The sequence below is a fragment of the Carcharhinus amblyrhynchos genome, chromosome 3, assembly GCF_965287045.1.
Source record: "Carcharhinus amblyrhynchos chromosome 3, sCarAmb.v2.hapA, whole genome shotgun sequence".
NCBI lineage: Eukaryota > Metazoa > Chordata > Chondrichthyes > Carcharhiniformes > Carcharhinidae > Carcharhinus > Carcharhinus amblyrhynchos.
The window spans coordinates 7,066,655-7,077,770 of NC_137326.1; the positions used below are offsets into that span (position 1 = coordinate 7,066,655).

At 47.4% G+C, this 11,116-nt stretch overlaps 1 long non-coding RNA gene across 1 annotated transcript; it reads right to left on the minus strand.

Annotated features, from left to right (window-relative positions):
- Positions 1-2,568: 2,568 nt before the first annotated feature.
- Positions 2,569-6,641, minus strand: LOC145341317 (uncharacterized). The gene is made up of 3 exons (XR_013886356.1): positions 6,532-6,641; positions 5,019-5,165; positions 2,569-2,677 (listed from the first exon to the last, which is right to left on the minus strand). It is a non-coding gene; the product is annotated as an uncharacterized LOC145341317 (long non-coding RNA).
- Between the last annotated feature and the right edge of the window lie 4,475 nt (positions 6,642-11,116).

An 11,116-nucleotide genomic window follows, 5' to 3' on the forward strand; every position in this document is an offset into this window, starting at 1 on the left:
CAACCATTAACATATCTCATTATCTTATCACTGTTCTTGTGCTGTGCACAGAATAGCTGCCATGTTTCCCATGTTAGAGTCCCGACTACAACTCAAAAGTATTTTGCTGTCTCTAACGCGTTTGGGGTGCCCTGTGAAAGGCGTTACTTGTTGGGTGGCACGGTGGTTAGCACTGCTGCCTCACAGGACCAGGGACCCGGATTCGATTCTGGTCACTGTCTGTGTGGAGTTTTCTCTGTGTCTGCGTGGGCTTTCCTCCAGGTGCTCTGCTTTCCTCCCACACTCCAACGCTGTGCGGACTACGTAGATCAGCCATGCTACATTGCCCCTTAGTGTCAGGGGGACCATCAGGGTAAATGTGTGGAGTTACGGGGATAGGGGATGGGTGGGATCGTTGTCAGTGCAGGCTTAATGGGCCGAATGGCCTCTTTCTGCATTGTAGGGATTGTGTGACTAAATTATACCTTCAGTAAATGCACGTAATCAAGCAAACACACACATAACCCCCTTGGCAAAAGAATTCACCAACTCTTACCTGTAGCAGCGGTGATGGTTACAGGAGCTCCTTCACGATCACCAAAGAGCGCGGTGACCCTGATGAGGTAATTCATCCCTGATTGTAGATTCAGGATGTCAAATGAGTTGATGTTTGATGTCACCGTCCGACTGTTCTCTGGGCCACCTATCAGCAGGACGTCAAACAGTGATTAGAATACAGGCCAGTGCAGAGTTCATACAAGTCGCACGTGTTTTAAGTGCGAGGCAGGAGTGCTAACCACGGTTAAAAAATACCACCCGGTAAGGAGGAAGAAATTGAAAAAAATGGAATCCAAAGCTGCTGGAAAAATAACACAACCTTAGCTTTATATACAGCCTTGAACATGATAAAACCTCCACAGGCCCTTCACAGGAGCGTTCTAAAACAAAATATAACACGAGGGTGGCACAGTGGTTAGCACCGCTGTCTCACAGCGCCAGGGGCCTGGGTTCAATTCCGGCCTTGGGTCACTGTTTGTGTGGAGTCTGCATGATCCCCCCGTGTCTGCGTGGGTTTCCTCCGGGTGTCCCGGTTTCCTCCCACAGTCCAAAAGATGTGGGGGTTAGGTTGATTTAGCCATGCTAAAAATTGCCCTTAGTGCGCTGAGTTGCGTAGGTTAGAGGGATTAGTGGGTAAATATGTAGGGATGGGGGGAGTAGGGCCTGGGTGGGATTGCGGTCAGTGCAGACTCGATGGGCCGAATGGCCTCTTTCTGTACTGTAGGGTTTCTATGATTCTATGTGCAGGTTAGGTGGATTGGCCATGCTACATTGCTCCATAGTGTCCAAAGATGTGTAGGTTAAATGGATTATCCATGGGAAATGTGTAAAAGTTCAGGGATGGGGGAGAAGGCCTGGATAAGATATTCTGACAGAGAGTCGGTGCAGATATGATGTGATTTATTATTGTCACGTGTATTAACATACAGTGAAAAGTATTGTTTCTTGTGCATTATACAGACAAAGCATACCATTCATAGAGAAGGAAAGGAGAGAGTGCAGAATGTAGTGTTACAGTCAGAGCTAGGGTGTGGAGAAAGGTCAACTTAATGCGAGGTAGGTCCATTCAAAAGTCTGACAGCAGCAGGGAAGAAGCTGATGGGCCAAATGGCCGCCTTCTGCTCTGTAAGTGTTCTATGATTCTAAGATTCTAATCTACAAGTCATTAAGTCAGATGACCAAAGGGGTGGGTGAAGAAAAAGGTTTTGGGGGGGGAGAGAGGGGTAGAGGGGTTTAGAGAGCAAATTCCAGAGCGCAAGGCCCAGGTAAACGACCACCAATGGTGTTGAAGAGGCTAGAGTTGGACAAGTGTTGGGATGTCGGAGAGTTATGCGGCTGGGAAAGGTTACGGACACAGGGAGCAGTGAGATCATGGAAGGTTTGGAAATGAAGGACGAGAGTATTGAAATGAAGCAATGCTTGATTGGAAGTCCAATGTTGGTCAGCAAGGACAGGGTGATAGGGGCAACACTTTCAGATGGCGTCCTGTTTACAGAGGGTAGGATGTTGGAGGCCAGCCAGAAGGGTATTGGATGGTCAATCCCAGAGGCAACAGGACCTGAACAGGAGTCAGATACAAATCAAACCAACCAATGCCTTCCATTTCCTTCACTAACAGCACTGTGGGTGCACCTACACCACATGGACTGCAGCGAAGGCAGCTCACCACCATCTCCTCAGGGGCAATTAGGGGTGGGTGATGAATGCTGGCCCTTGCCAGAGATGCCGATATCTCTTAAATAAATAGAGGGAAAAAGGCTAACTCCCTGCCAACAATGACTGGGTACACATAGGCTGGGATTCTCCACTGGTGCCTGTGAGGATAGGGAATTTGGCGCACAGTCAAATCTCCATTCACTGCAGCGGGACAGGAAAATCCTGGCCGTGAGTGAGGTCGGAGAATCCGGTCGGTAGGCTGCAGCCGTGTTGGGAACGATGGCTGTTCCGTCAGCCCACTCAGCTGCTCTCGTGATTTTCCACAACACATTAAACGCACTAAACCGTTTACCCTCCACCAGTCTCCAGTAGATCCGATATCTGGAGCTTCCCGGCACACCATTCCAGGCTATCTGAATCCGCTTTGTCGTCACGCCGACGATCCGGAGATTCCCAACTGTTCCCACAGGACGTTCGACAGCAGCTGCGGTTTAGACAATTAGAAATAACAATCCGACAGGTTAGTGCCGGCACACGGGGAGAGAGGGGCGGGTTTATGGGAATGGGGTCGGGTATAATCATTCCCTTTGGAAAACCAAACACTTTAGCCCTGCCACCGTGAAGCTGAGATGCCAAGGTGAGACTGGGGTGGTCACGGTAATAAGTCTCACAACGCCAGTCACCTACCTGATGAAGGAGCAGAGCTCCGAAAGCTCGTGATTCCAAATAAACCTTCAAGCAGGTGTTGTGAGACTGCTTACAAAGGAGCTGTTAACATTCTTCAATGATGGGCTGATCTACATCGTGGTGGTAAAGGGTGTTTCAAATGTAAAATAAGGAGAACACTTCAGCGGTCACAGGCATTCAGCCTCTGATCTTCAGGTGAGCGTTCTCCAAGGCGCCCTTCACGACACATAACAGCACAGAATCGCTGAGCAGAAACTGATAGCCAAGTTCCGTACACATGAGGACGGCCTCAACCGGGACCTTGGGTTCATGTCGCACTATCTGTAACCCCCGCGACTTGCCTGGGCTTGCAAAATCTCTAACTGTCCTGTCTGGAGACAACACACATCTCTTTAACCTGTGCTTAACCCTCTCTCCACTCACATTGTCTGCATCTAAAAAGACTCGATTGCCTGTTAAGACTCACATTCCAACCATTAGCTTATAATTGAGTTTGTGTCTCTACACACCCTGTTTGTGAACCAAATCCTACACTCACCTGATGAAGGGACAGCGCTCCGAAAGCTCATGCTACCAAATAAACCTGTTGGACTTTAATCTTGTGAGGTTAAAGTGTTGTGAGAATACTTACTGTGAAATAAGGAGTGTTTAGTTGGTGCCCATTTTTGCCCAGTGGAGAACAGATGGAGATAAGTCCCTAGGGTGAGGTGAGAGGGTTGGAGGGGGCCACTCAGCCCATCTGAGTTCATTCGTTCACATAAAGAAGTTCTGCAATCTTTTAGTTCAGCACTTTAGTGGTTTCTGAAGATTCCCGGGATTTGGCCCCACTTCTTCCATCTATGTCTCATTCATTGGGTGGGATTTTTTGGCCACGTTCACCCCGGAACTGGAAAATCCCACCCGAGGTCAACGGACCTTTCTGTGGTCCATCCTTCACCCACTCTGATTCCCGTGGCGGGCGGAATGGGAAAATCCATCCCTCTCCGTTTAAAGCACTATTTTGAGATATCAATTCCAAATTTGTCTTCCTGACCTGGATGGGGAAGTGGAGGGATGGATTGGTAAGTTTGTACATGGGATTTAATGGGATTGCGGGTTATGGATAGGCTAGTAGGTAGGGGTACGATCAGCGCAACTTGTGGGCCGAAGGGCCTGTTTGTGCTGTAGTTCTTCTATGTTCTACTTCTTAAACTCACAATCCCATTTCCTTATTACCTCAAAGATCATAGAATCACACAGTGCAGAAAAGCCATTCGGCCCATCCAGTCTGGACTGACACGTTAGAAAAACCCGAACTCCCACCTAATCCCATCTGCCAGCACTTGGCCCGTAGCCCTGAATGTTCTGACGTGCCAAGTGCTCATTCAGGTACTTTTTAAAGGATGTGGGGCATCCTCCCTCTACCACCCTCCCAGGCAGCATATTCTAGACCGTCACCACCCTCTGGTTAAAAAAGATTTCCCTCACCTCCCCCCCCACAAGCCTCCTGTTCCTCACCTTGAATCTATGTCCCCTCGTAGCTGACCCTTTATCTAAGGGTTCTCTCTAGGGTGTTTCCCGCTGACACAGAATAGCCCAGAGCGCAGCCTCCCAGTGTTTCCACACTCCTCTGCATCCTCTACAATGCCGAAAGCATTCTCTGCCCCCTTTTCAATACTTTCACTGCAAACTCAGACAGCTGAGTAGTTGCAGTGCGCAACTTTGTCAGAGAAAGAGGTTGACGCAAGTCCTGAGAGATTATAACGATTTAAACCTGACACGTCAATAGGCAAAAGCAAATTCCTGCGGATGCTGGAATCTGAAACCAAAAGAGAAAACGCTGGAAAATCTCGGCAGGTCTGGCAGCATCTGTTAGGAGAGAAAAGAGCTGAGGTTTCGAGTCCCGATGATAGAAGGTGAGAGATATTTGTGCTGCGGGGCAGGGAATGAAAGATGAGTCATAGCCACAGAAACCAGGGGAAAGGCTGCTAATGGCAGCCCATAGAGAGAGTAGAGGGTGTGAATGGCCAAACAGCAGAGAAACTGGAATCAGAGGGTAAACTGGAGGGAGGGAGGGAGAGAGGGATAGGCTGAATTAGACTCTCACAAAACCAATCAGAGAATAACCAGGCTGTGGAGTAGAATTGTGAGTGACTTACGAGTGGTCGCAGTGATGGTGACGGGCTGTCCCTCGCGATTCTTGATCAAGGCAACCACTTTGACGAGGTAATTAACCCCACCTTGCAGGTCCACGATGTCAAAGGTTGTTACATCTCCAGGTACGACCCGGCTCACCTCAGGTCCCCCTGAAGGTAGAGAGGAAACATTGGGTGGAGTCAGGTTATTTTCCAAACGATATTTACGTGACATCTGGTTCAAGTTGGCGCCAGAGTGTGGCGACTTCTTGCAATCTGTCCCCAGCATATCCTCTAACTCTCTTTTACTCTCGTTCGATGGTCCTAAAAGTCTATCTTCTCTAACAATGCACTATTCTGCCATCAGGCTTTTGAATGGAAATATCTCCTTTTAATTTGATCTTTCTCTACACCCTAGCTATGACTGTAACAGTACATTCTGCACTTTCTCCTTTTCTTCTTTATGAACAGTATGCTTTGTCTGTACAGCATGCAAGAAACAATACTTTTCACTGTATGTTAATACATGTGATAATAAAAAGTTAAATCAAATAAAAACAATTATTTTATTATTCATTCAGGTTGTGTGGTGTTAGGTAGACCAGCATTTATTGCCCATCCCTAGTTGCCCTTGAGAAAGTGGTGGTGAACCATCTGATTGAATACATGGCACGGGTGGCACAGTGGGTTAGCACTGCTGCTTCACAGCTCCAGGGTCCTGGGTTCGATTCCCGGCTCAGGTCACTGTCTGTGTGGAGTTTGCACATTCTCCCCGTGTCTGCGTGGGTTTGCTCCGGTTTCCTCCCACAGTCCAAAGATGTGCGGGTTAGGTTGATTGGCCATGCTAAGAAATTGCCCCTTAGTGTCCAGGAACGCGTAGGTTTGAGGGATTAGTGGGTATAATATGGAGGGATATGGGGGTAGGGCCTGGGTGGGATTGTGTTCGGTGCAGACTCGATGGGCCGAAGGGCCTCTTTCTGCACTGTAGGGTTCTATGATAACTGAATGGCTTGCTAGGCCACTTCAGAGGGTGGTTAAGTGTCAACCCACAATGCTGTGGATCTGGAGTCACAGACTGGGTAGGGTTAGAATCATAGAATCCCCACGGTGCAGAAGAGGCCATTCGGCCCATTGAGTCTGCACCCGACTCTTTGACAGAGTATGTTACCCAGGCCCCAATCCCTGCCCCATCGCCATAGTCCCGCACATTGACATGGCTAATCTATCAAATCCACAAATCTTGGGACAGTAAGGGGAAATTTCTGATGGCCAATTCACCTGACCTAACCTTTGGAGTGTGAGAGGAAACCGGAGCACCCGGAGGAAACCCACGCAGAATGGTGACCCAAGACATTGGCCCACGCCAGGAATGGAACACAGTTCCCTGGCGCAGCAGGGCAGCACTGCTAACCACCGTGCAGCTCTGCAAACTTCATTTTCTTAAAGACGTTAATGAACCAGGTGGGTTTTTAAGACATGCTGCCGTTCCACCCTCACTGATATAAAGTTCTTCCTTATTTTAACACAAGTTACCTACCATCGCTGCGTTTCCAACTGATTCGATAAGATGTGGCTCCGTGGACACCAACCCACGAGACTCGGAGGACATCGCTGCGGGCTTCGAGCACTCGGACATCGCTGACGCCAGCCACCTGACCCTCTTTGGCCACTGTAGTGACAACATAGAGGTTACCAGGAAGCATTCACATCAAACTGATATCAAAGACAGCACAATCAATGTCCTAATACATACAATCACAACACACTTAACATGGCTTTTGAACGCAAAAAGGCAAAGAAAAGGAATTTGAGTGGGCCATTCGGCCCCTCGAGAATCTTCTGCCGTTCTGGGAGATCATAGCTGATCTATCACAGCTCCACCTTCCCACTGGCTTCCCTTCGAACTCAAAGAATTACTGACATCTCTCCTGAATACACTCAAATACTGAGCCTCCACAGCTCTGCAGGGTAGGAGATTCCATAGATTCACCATTCTCTGAGCAAAGAGATTTTTCCTCATCTGAGTCCTAAATGGACTGTCCCACAATATCATTTAGGGAAGGAAATCTGCCGTCCTTACCCGGTCTGGCCTACATGTGATTCCAGAGCCACAGCAACGTGGTTGGCTCTCGACTGCCCTCCAAGGGCAACTGGGGCCAGCCAGCCAGCGACACCCATGTCCCATGAATATATAAAAAGGAAAATACTCTGAGACTGTTACCCCATCTTCTACACTCCCTAACCAGGGGAAACGTTTGCTCATCATCTACTCAAGCCCCTTAAGAGCTTTGTCTGTTTCTACAGGCAGCCGATATCTCAGGTAGGAATTTCTTCAGCCAGGGAGTGGTGAATCTGTGGAACTCTTTGCCGCAGAAGGCTGTGGAGGCCGGGTCATTGAGTGTCTTTAAGACAGAGATAGATAGGTTCTTGATTAATAAGGGGATCAGTAGTTATGGGGAAAAGGCAGGAGAATGGGGATAAGAAATAAAATCAGCCATGATTAAATGGTGGAGCAGACTCGATGGGCCGAGTGGCCTAATTCTGCTCCTCCGTCTTATGGTTTTATGATTTCAGTTTGATCGTCTCTCATTCCTCTAAATTACAGAGAATGTAAATAGACATGAGGCAGGATTTTCCATTCCTGCCTGCCATGGGTATTGTAGCAGGCGGGGGGCAGTACTGTGGAAAAGTCTGTTAACCTCCGGAGAGATTTTCCCATCTTGGGGCAAGCGCAGCTGGAAAATCCCTCCACTGGTCTGCTCATTCTCTCCCCATGGAGCAAACCATTTCAGCCAGCAATCAGTCCAGTTAAATTTTCTTACACTCCTTCTAATTCTTCCTCAGGTAAGAAGACCAAATCTGAGCGCACTACTTCAACTGTGATCTCACTGATATATTTTATGTTTAAGGGGACTGTTTTAAAGTTCAGTTTTATTCTACAGACAGCCAGTATGTCTGGTAGGAATGCAGCATGGATGCTGGGGAAGCAGGATAATTACTCATTTTAGTCCTGTAGTGTTTACTTAGGAGACAGCCAATGGACTCTTACTTACACAATAAAAAGTAACCCTGAGGTTTTTTGATTAAAGAAATGGAAGGTTAATTTAGGTATACCAGGCCAGTGAGAATGGGGTTAATGGGAGGTGCTCGGTATGTAGCAGAGAGAAAAACAGCTTTTTGTTCAGTTTCCAGCTGGGGTTGTTAAAGGCAGAAGTCTGCATGCTGCGCTAAAAATCAAAACCTCTCTGAAAACTTAAAGGTTATTAACCCAATTATGCCTGGGTATGCTAACTGTATTTAAAGTGGCATTTGAGTCTGTAAGAGGAACATTGCTTATCTGGAACTGAAATAGTGATGTTAGAAATTGAAGTTGTTTCCTTCCAATTTTTAACTATGTCGTTCAACTGTTAAAAGTTAAACAATTTCATAGAATCAGAGAACCCTACAGTGCAGGAGGCCATTCGGCCCATCAGGTCTGCACAATCCCACCCTGGCCCTATCCGCATACATTTACCTTAGCTAGTCCCCCTGATAGTTAGGGGCAATTTAGCATGGCCAATCCCCCTAACCTGTGTATTTTTGGACTGTGGGGCGAAACCGGAGCACCCAGAAGAAACCCATACAGACACGGGGAGAATGTGCAGGCTCTGCACAGACAGTGACCCGAGCTGGGAATTGAACCCTGAGCCTGTGGCACTGTGAGGCATTAATGCTAACCACTGTGCCACCCATTTCCTTTGTAATGTTATATTTAAACTGTGTTATGAATAAAGCTCATTTGGATAAAAGATCCCTAATTTGTCCATGGAATTACTCCAAGAGTGAAGTGTCGTTTCTTCACACTGTAGAAAAATTGTTGGGGACTAGTCTGGCTTCATAATATACCAATATCATTACAGTAAGATCTCTTTATTCTTACACTCTAATTACTTTGTAACAATAGGGGGGGGATTAGCTCGGGTAAATGCGTGGGGTTATGGGAATGGAGTCTGGGTGGGATTTTGTTCGATGCCGACTCAATGGGCCAAATGGCTTCTTTCTGCACTGTAGGATTCTATGATCCTTCCTAAGACAGTACAACAGCTAACATCCCATTTCCCCCTTGTACACCGTTCAATGTACTTATTTTTAAGAAACACATTCTCTTCATTAGAACGTCCTGCATCGATTATCTGTGGGTCTCCCAAACTGGATCCGCCCTGCAACGGATCTTGTCCAACGTAGAATCTTTGCCTCATCTCTGCTCCCTTTCACAGTTTTACTGGAGTGACGAAAGTTGAGGAGCAGCCTGATAGAAGTCTACAAGATTATGAGAGGCATGGACAGAGAGGACGGGCAGGAGCTTTTTCCCCAGGGTGAATCACTAGGGGACACAGGGTTAAGGTGCGAGGGACAAGGTTTAAAGGAGACGTACGAGGCAGATATTTTACACAGAGAGTAGTGGGTCCTTGGAACTCGCTGCCGGGGGAGGCAGTGGAGGCAGATCCGGTAGTGACTTTTAAGGGACATCTTGACACGTACTTGAATAGGATGGGAATAGAGGGATATGGTCCCCGTAAGTGTAGAGGGTAGCATGGTGCAGGCTTGGAGGGCCGAAGGGCCTGTTCCTGTGCTGTAATTTTCTTTGTTCTTTACAAGCATCACATACTCACCGGTTTTTGTCATGATGGTAGCAGGAACCCCTTCTCTATTTCCCATCACAGGAGTGACTCTAACAGCATAAGCCGTGTTGGGTTTTAACTTCTGGATGGTAAACGATTTGACATCTCCATTCACCATACTGCTCTCCTCCACTCCTGAATTAACAAAGGACATTTCTACTGTAAAGCCAACAATCAACGGTATTTATTACTGCACACTTAACCAAGTAAAACATTGGGTGGGACTTTCCAGCCGTGCTCACCCCAGACTGGAAAATCCCTCCCGAGGTCAATGGGCCTTTGCATGGTTCATTCCCCCCAGTCCCTCCCTCCGCCCACTACGATCCCCGTGGCAGGCGGGACAGGAAAATTCTGCCTAAGTTTTACAAGATGATTATGTTTTAAACTGTCCCCTTTAACTGAAGGTTAAACACAACATTCTGATGGTGGAGTCGCGATGAATACCTGCTTGGAGACGTGCTGGTTAGATGCATTGACCTGAACAGGCACCGGAGTGTGGCGACTAGGGGGGATTTCACAGTAACTTCATTGCAGCGTTAATGTAAACCTTACCTGTGAAGGATTAGCGGGGTAAACATGTGGGGTTACGGGGATGGGGCTTGGGTGGGATTGTTGACAGTGCAGACTGGATGGGCTGAATGGCCTCCTTCTGCTCTGTAGGGATTCTGAGACGACAATGATTTCAACAACGCTAATTACAATAGTGGCTTCAAAATGGCTATCCTGGGCTGAGGGTAAAGCATGATGGGATTTTTGGTCAACTTATAATTAAAACCGGATGCAGGTCATGAAGTAACTGTGAGTCAGGGAATTGTCTCTGGTCTGGGAACTCTGAAGCTTCCTGTGTTGACCAAACATGGGAAATTGTTTACTTTCGAGTGGACACAATTTTATTTTCTTCATGTGAGGGACATGCCATTTAAACTAAACGTAATGGCATTGTTTACGAGTGATTTTATTGGCTGTTGGAGCCAATTTTCAGTTTCCAGTTACACAATTAGCTGGATGACACAGAACCTTCTGGAAGCTTGTGAAGCAATCGGTAGATAAAAGACATGTGCAGTGCTTCGCTTGCCAGCGATAACACTACAGAAACGTACCATTGTATGAAGCACGCCCTGAAGGAATTTCTCAGACAACTACGAAGATACGTTCTTATGTTCAACATGGAACCTAAGAAATAGGAGCAGGAGTAGGCCATCTAGCCCCTCGAGCCTGCCCCGCCATTCAATAAGATCATGGCTGATCTGAATAAGCTGTGTATGTTTATTGATTTTTTTTTTACATCCGCAGGCGATTGGGCCTGCCTTGTTGTCCAACAAGGGGCACACACGCGGTGGGTCATGCGAGGGCTGCCATTGGATGTTACTTCAAGAGTTGCCCAGTGCTTCACGTCGTTAGTGTACGCTTAAACTAGACCAACTGACGGGCAACACGACAGCTCAGTGACTATCACTGTTT